The 7,712-nt window shown below is 49.2% G+C and overlaps 1 long non-coding RNA gene across 1 annotated transcript; it reads left to right on the forward strand.

Annotated features, from left to right (window-relative positions):
* The first annotated feature begins 5,914 nt into the window (after positions 1 to 5,914).
* LOC118177611 lies at positions 5,915 to 6,688 on the forward strand. Its single transcript, XR_004755874.1, has 2 exons — positions 5,915 to 6,011; positions 6,394 to 6,688. It is a non-coding gene; the product is annotated as an uncharacterized LOC118177611 (long non-coding RNA).
* Positions 6,689 to 7,712: the final 1,024 nt, after the last annotated feature.

The following is a 7,712-nucleotide window of genomic DNA, read 5'->3' on the forward strand; positions in this document are numbered from 1 at the left end:
TTTCTAGCACCACCACGCTGCATGAAGGACTGGGTGAATGTTTTCAGTATTTCTTCAAATGTGAACCAGCCTTCTGAAGCAGCTTCTGCATGGCATCTTCCCCAGTTGATTTTTGTTTCTTTCTGAAATATTCTTCTCTTCCAGCCGTCATTGCCTTGTGCTAGGTGAGAGTACTCAGGCTAAGAAAATGTTGCCAGCAGGGAGGGGAGGTGGCAGTTGTCACAGACATGCTGGACACTGGAAATCTCAGGCAATCTGAGTGACATTTCCGAGTAGTTCTTGCTGGATGATTTGACAAATTTCTCAAGGGAACATGATCCAGTTAAAGATTATTTTAAAAGGTGTTTTTTGCTGAGAACTTGGTAAATAGGTGACTAAGACTTTAGTCATTCAGACTCAAAGCTCTTTAAATGGTCTTTTCCTTTCCTGCTGTTTAATTAACGTCTCTGCTTCGCTCAGGGCCTGATGCTACTAACACTGCTGGCAGCGCCTCCTGTCTGTTCTGCTTCTGCCGCTGAGCTCGCGTCCCTGTGCTTGCTGCTCGACCTCTTCTCATGGCTTACAGGGCAGCCCTTGTCCCACGTGGCATTTCTTCATGTTTCTCCTAAACGTAGCCTTATATCCCTCTCAAAAGGCATGTGTACACGGTACTCACAGATGGGGACTGCAGCACACAAACAGTGCCTTCCCCAGCGCAGTTCAGAGGCTCAGGCCCGGGACTCAGCATCTTTGACTTAGAAAGCTGCCTGTAGAGTTCCTAGTGGAGCTTCACCAGTACAAGAATGCTTTTCTTGGCTTAATATCTTCATTTCTGGAGGTGGTGAAGCTGATCTATCTGTGATGGCAAAGGTGTGTGATAGGGGCCTGTCTTCAGTTCTGGGCAAAGTACAACCCAAGGACAGGAGCGGAATTTTTCCTTCAATGTTTTTCACCACCTCTCTGGAAAAGTGAATGAGCACAATGGTGTCTGAAGAGAAACTACTCATTAGCCCCAATCTAAACAAAAAGCATAATCTGAAACTGAAGGCAAGGTTTCACACCATTCCAAAGTTTTTTCCTGGAAACCACTTGTAATTTCTGTGGAGAACATGCTGATCTTCAGGGAAACCTACACTTCAGGGATGGGCAGAACATTTCTGAACAACTTGAAAGTCTCCAGGTTTGGAAAATTTCTCCCTTGTCCTGAGTTTCTGGTGTTGAGAGGACAAGTTTGGACTTGAGGTGCCGGCACCTCACTCCCTCTGACAGCATCCAGTTGGCAGTTCTGCCCAGTGAAGGAGGTCTGCAGGACTCTCCCAACCAAAGGCATTCAAAGCATCAGGAGCATGGGGCACAGGAACAGCCCCAGCCCCCCCGAGTGGCTGCAGCTGTGGCTTTGGCATGGGGTGCACAGCACAGACACTGAGAGAAGGAGAGATGTAAAGTGACAGCCAGAGACTGTCAATGGCAAGGAGATCCAGCAGCAAGCCTGGTCCTGTCTTTATTGAGCTAGTTGAGTGAACTTGAACCTTCTCGCGCATCCCTGGAAAATCTTTTCGTTGAAGGCTCAGGTCTGACCTGGAACTGGGGATACTTGAACTTCTGCAGCTCAGGAAGTGTTTTCTTTCTTGTGCTTAGAAAGAACAAATTGCTATTGGTAATTAAGAGGTTAAAAAGTCCACAGGGCTGAGCAATGCCAAATAATAAAATGCAGCAGTGTCCCCCTGACCCAGACAGGCATCTGGGGAACCTGTCATCAAGAGAAAATAAGAGAATGGGCTTGATTTGTTTTTTAAATCAAGTCTGAAAAGACTTAGATTGAAAAGCAAAAGCAAAAACAAAACCATAAAATGTTCCCATACAAGTGCTATGAATCTTTTTTTTTTTTCTTCTAGGGCAGGGTTTTTAAAGGAACTCAGGGCCTTTCCTGTATGCAGTAGCCAGAGCTGACAGAGCTCCAGATACAAGGCTCAAAAGTAAAGGCAGTATACACCTGACAGTCTGCTTCTGCAGGATAAGGGGAGTACAGTAATCGTGTAAAGAGTGCTGGACCCTTTGTGTTAAATACTGGACTTGTGTCCTAGTCCATTAGACTGCTGTACTGTAGTGGGTACTAGGGGAGGTCAGGCAAGGCGTCGGGAGCTGCCTGAGGAGAGCGCTGCTTCAGACCTGCACAGGCAGCAGTAGTGCTGGGTCAGCAGACCGTGCTCCCTTGTAAGCCTTGTTACCGTTAGCACTGCAGTCGGGCAGAGTGGATGCCACGGTGGCACTGAGGGAGGAGACAACTTCAGAGCAGCCCCGGCAGAATGCAGGAGCTCAGGCTGGATGGGCCAGTGCTGATCTGGGGGAAAGCGGGGCTTCACCCTCACCACTTGGGAGGGAGGCTGCCCAAACCATGCTTGGTTTCAGATGGGTCTTCCCCTGTTTCAGGGAGAGCTGGTAAGGTGTGTGCTTGTACCTGGAGGGGACAACCTTCCCCTCATCTCTTCTCCTGTAGCAGGGATCTTTTCCATCCTACCTGCTTTATCATCTAGCAGGTGCAAAGCTGCAGAGGTTGTTTTCTTCCTCAGCAAAGAGAAGCCCCTAATGAGTAAGGCAAAACCCCTGTGCTCATGGAGTGAAATCATTCTGTCCAAAAGGTTTGTTTGTTCACAGCAAATGAACATGGAGAAGAGTCTCATGTGCATGTTCAAGGAACGTCAAGACGGGTTTGCCTTCTTCTGTAGCAGTGGTTACTCATGCTGCAGCTCTGAGCTGACTTTGTCGTTACCTTCCCTGTGACCTGCTTTTAGTTTGCAGCCCTGTGGTGTGCAAACACAGTGCCACTTTACTGAAACACTCCTGTCACAACCCTTCCTGGGCAGCTGGCTGTGTACCGTTAAAGGTAACAACTTGGCTCTTGAGCAAGCGCACCAGTTCTGTCAGGTGCCAGTCCGCTGATCTCCCACATCCCGCAGCAATTGGCTTCAGGCAGGGGCAATGGCTCGTCCCTGTTCACTTGGTTGGACCTGGTGCTATTCTTCTGCCACAAGTACATTCAACAGAGCAGTTACATGGATCTCAGTTAAAGTCCAATCTACAATAAACTTATTTTGGGCCCCAGCCTGAAATCAGACAGACCTCTCCCATCCTTTCTGCCTCCCTGAGCAGTGGGGCAGTGGTGTGGGATGATGCTGTTAGCCAATGGACTCGAGTCAATAGACTTTTATGCTTCTTCTCTCGTGTTTCTTGAAACCTGTCCTTCCCACTTTACAGTGCCTTTTTATTCATGCTGAAAGCAGTTAGGGAGCTTGCCTGGGCATGCAGTAACGGCGAAACTCCAGTGCACACAGAGTAAAACGTGCTAGCCCACAAGGTGCAGATATAACAACACGGGAACCTCCTGGGGGCACCGTGCCTCCCGAAACCCCTAGCTCTCACCGATCAGCGTGGGAAAAGTGGTGGGGACCCTGCATGTTCCAACAGAGAGAGAGACTTAATTCTGGCAACCTGTCTGTTGTACTCCCTGAGCCAAACTGTGCTCTTGGGGGTCATCTCACAGGCTTCAGAGCTTGTCCCTCTTTGGAGCGTTTCCTTACTGTGTGCCATGATGGCACCCTGCCTAATTTGAGAGGTTTCTTTGTGGGCTTAGTACTGCAGGATGCCAGTACATTGGCCCTGGTTGTGAAATTCTTCCCCTGCCTGGCAGGGGGATGCAGGGATCTATCTCTACATAGCCCTTTCAAGCATGAAATACATTTTGTCTTGGGTGTATTTCACCCAGGGGTAGAGTGAGTGCACATGCTGGGAGGGGGAATATGATATGGGGAAGCTGTGTATGTTCTGTGTCTTTAACTTGAACACCATCAGAAGGTGAGCTGGGGCAGAAGGGGATGTGCGGGAGTCCAAGGAGCATGGCACCGTGAGAGGTGCCCTCTTCTGTGAGATGCTCCCCTGCAACCATGAGTGGCCGTAGCTGTGCTTCCTGGTGGGGAGGGCAGCCACTATTTGAATGCTTGTGATGTTTTGCATTGCAGTATTTGGATGCCAAAGCTATACAGTGCCGTAAAAGTTAATTAGCCAGATAACTAATTAAAGACCTCTCCCTTTTATTGATGCCAACTTGCAATTCAGAAAGGGACTTGTGTCAAAGTAGATGCAACCACACACCCCAGTGAAAGAAGTGATAAAGCATTCAAGATCCAATTAACCATTCAGGGGACTGGTGCGGGAAAACCCCATCCCTTTCTGGGGGGAGGAAATGTCCCAGTCACATGCAGGACCAGCACAACTGACCTGGCTTTGAATACCTCTCTGGGGAGGTTGCTGCTGTGCAGAGAGGCTTACAGGCTGGAACTGTGTGCAGGACAGGATTTCCAGGTGCCAACCTACACTGTGGTGGTGGAAGAGTCCCTGGAAGGGTGACACGTCCTCGGGGACCATGTCAGATCTCCACAACAAAGGTCCAGGATGTGTGTTGGCAGGGCTCTGAGCTGAGGGAGGGTGTGCGGGAGGCTGTGAGGACATGAGGCAGGCTCTGCCAGCAGGAAACTGGTACCAGCTGTGCTGCTGTCCAAGAGGAACCCGCCTGCCAAGGGCCGCCCCTGGAGCGGGCAAGGATCTCCCTGGGCGAACAGGTGGGTAATCTCTGAGGCTGTTACATTTCCACGGGTCATTGCAGAGGAGATTCATAACATCTTTTTGTTAAACCAAACCAAACAAACATCAATAGCGACATGATGTCATTCAAACCAGGCAGCTTTACAGTGGTTAAAGAGGGTGTGCTTTCCGTCCCTGGCAGTGTCCTGCGCAGCCAGTTCCTGGGGTCACTTTGGCCCAGGGGAGTACACAACCAGCAGGCGGAGAGTAGAAGAGCCACGGTTAGGTTCAGGCTCTCTGCTCTGGCCACCAGCCAGGAGACGTGCTGTAACTCAGTGGCACTGGGCCCAGAATTTCCAGGAGGGCCGAGCTCCTGTCTGAGATCCAGACAGGGGCCCACATTTCTACCAGCGCTTCGCACGTGCTGGGTGCACACAGGGTCTGGGCTCTTGTGAAATCCCAGCCTGGCTGAGGGTGGCTGAGTGTTTGAAATTCCATCAAGCTGCCCAGCCCTTCCTCCCCTCTGAAAAAGAGGGGAATTGAGCAATTTCAGCCAGCGTTCCTTGTCTGTGGAGCTCACGTACTCTGCAGAGTAGGCTCACAGAGGATGATGCTGGTTTCACTCAGCAAGCTGCTGCCTTGCAGAGAAGGGCAGGGAGCAGGGAGTGTTTTAAGACTCGTAGTTTTGATGACATGACTGCTGAGATCAGTCCCCCAGAACACATTTACACCAGACGAGGATCTCGCCAGAGTCCCGATACTGGGAGAATATGCTTCCCACCCCCGCTACTATCAGGCCTAGCCCTCAGATGACAAGAATTTAATTTAAAGGCTCAACCTCTTGTCTGAACAGCTCCCTCCCTCCCCCACTCTGATGGGAGGAAAAGCTCCAGAGAGGCATCCAGGCGAGTGGGAAAGCTTTGGAGAGAGCTGTCTCTTGCCCTTTAGCCATCCAGAGAGGAAGAGCTCATCTGAATGAAATGAGGATCAATCAGAGAGAGGCATGGGAAAAGCTGGGAAAATGAGCCTCCAGTGATGTATATTCATGGGGGGGAAAACCTCCCCCAGACATGCAGAAGCTTTGATGAAAACCCTCCCAGCTGTGCAGAGCCTTTGAAGTGACACAGCAGAAGTGCATTTGCGATTACCCAAGAGATAGAAGCAGATGAGTTCTCAATCAGCTGAATCCTTGTATTTAGGATACACTTTAATGCTTACTTTTTATAACTCCTTCCAAAATTAATGAGAATCATCTGCACTGTGCCCCATCATTCCTCTCCCCTGCTTCCTCCCCACCCCATCCCAGATAACCTACAAAGCCAGAATCTCATTCCCAGTGGGCAGGGGATGAGGTGGTTGTGGTGTTTTGTGCTCTAAATAAGATCTGGGAAGAGTCCTGAACCACTAGCAGGAAACAAAAGACTAATGGAGATGGGTCACTTTCTTACCAAAAAGTAAGTTTCTGTAATCTCTCCACATAGCTTGTGTAGATGTATTGTAGCATATCATCAGTAGTGTGTTCTACTCCAGCACTTGTCTCTATCTCCTCCCCTAATCAGAATCTTTAAAAGTGAAGTCCAAAATCTGTGCTCTGGTTCTTGAGCTGAGTGGTGTTAGAGCTGTTTTCATCTGGGAGGATCTTTGCACCCAGGGAGGTTTATGCAGGGGGTGGAGGGATGCATCCCTGACATGGCACTACCAGTGTGGCACTCCAGATCACCAGCATGGACTGATAGCACCCAAGGTCTGAGGAGCTGTACCTCCTCTGTTGAGCTGAGGCAAGCATCCAAACCCCGAGGGAGGTGTTGAAGGTTCTTACTTTCTTACTGCTGGCAGGTTTCTCCATTCCTTTCTTCCATTGGAAAGGTCAGTTCCTGCTGAAAACATGTTCAGAAATGCACTTCAGCCTGGCCTTTGCTTACCTTAGCTGTGTGACATGCTCAACATAAAGTGCTCCTACATTCCTCTATGACAAACCTCACAGAGTATCCAGGAACCAAAAACCCAGGCCACTTCTCCCTTGCAGTGGCCCTTCTCAGCAGGTGGCTTGCTTGTAGGTACGCTTAATGGAAACAGATAGATGCAGTCAACTGAGTCGCGTATGTTTAACATGCTTTGAGGTGCATTAGCAGTTTCAGATGATCAAAGCCTGTCCTGTGATGCAGTGGCATCTCCAGGGAGTTTTCTTTTAACTCTATCAGATAAGTTGGAAGAAAGTCAGTCAGTTGGCTTTCATGTTGTAAGAAACCAATTTGAGACTGGTCAGAGACAAAAAAAAAAAAAAAAAATGCTCAAGAGTTCACTTAACTGGGAGCCTCAGCATTGCCAAGGCTGAGGTAGGACTCGCACATGTTTCTGGTTGTTGTACTCATGTTGCCTGGTTTCACTTTCTGAAGTGATTTTATGAGGTTTGCAGCTGAACTAGAAACATCCAGTGCTAGTGATTTGAAACAGGAGCTCTTAATTCTTGAGAATTAGCCTAAAATCTCCTCTGGTGACCTGGTGCAAGGATGAGCCTCCACCCAAGAGGATGGGTCTTCCCAGGCTCGCTATTTCTCTTTAGTACTAATGGCAGCTGGGCACATGTACCCAGCAATGAGGAAGTGTGTTAACCAGGAGCCTTTGTGCCCCTTAGAATGCAAATGCATTAAAAATGTATGTTTCTTTCACAGAGTTCTCTTTGCAGGATGGTGCAGGCTGTGTCTAGTGTTTAACTACCAGGTGAGGCAGGTGTGGTGATACATAACCTTTATAACCAGGCCTGAGGAAAACCTGTACAGGCACTAACTTCAGTCCACAGATGTCTCAGTATGGTTATGACAGAGCCAAGGAAGTGCGCTGAGAGGGAGGAAACTAAGCTGTTTATGCCATGAATCCTGATGACTGAGAAAGAGGCAGCATGGTCTAGCGGAAAGGGATCAGCCTCAGGTTTGTCTGAGCTGCGTTTGTTCATGGAGCTCTCGTGGCTTTAAGCAAGAGGTTTCCCTTTCTGAGCACAGTTTGCCTTCCCTCTTCCCTATTGTTTCTTACGATTACAGCCAGCTTGGGTGGGACATGCACCAGAAGAGGTGGGGTGGAGCTCTCACCTCTGCTGACTTTGCTGATAAAGGGGTGAAAGTGATGGTGGCAACCAGCCTGTGGCACAGCACTGCAGC

The sequence above is a fragment of the Oxyura jamaicensis genome, chromosome 23 (genome assembly GCF_011077185.1).
Source record: "Oxyura jamaicensis isolate SHBP4307 breed ruddy duck chromosome 23, BPBGC_Ojam_1.0, whole genome shotgun sequence".
In the NCBI taxonomy this organism is placed as follows: domain Eukaryota; kingdom Metazoa; phylum Chordata; class Aves; order Anseriformes; family Anatidae; genus Oxyura; species Oxyura jamaicensis.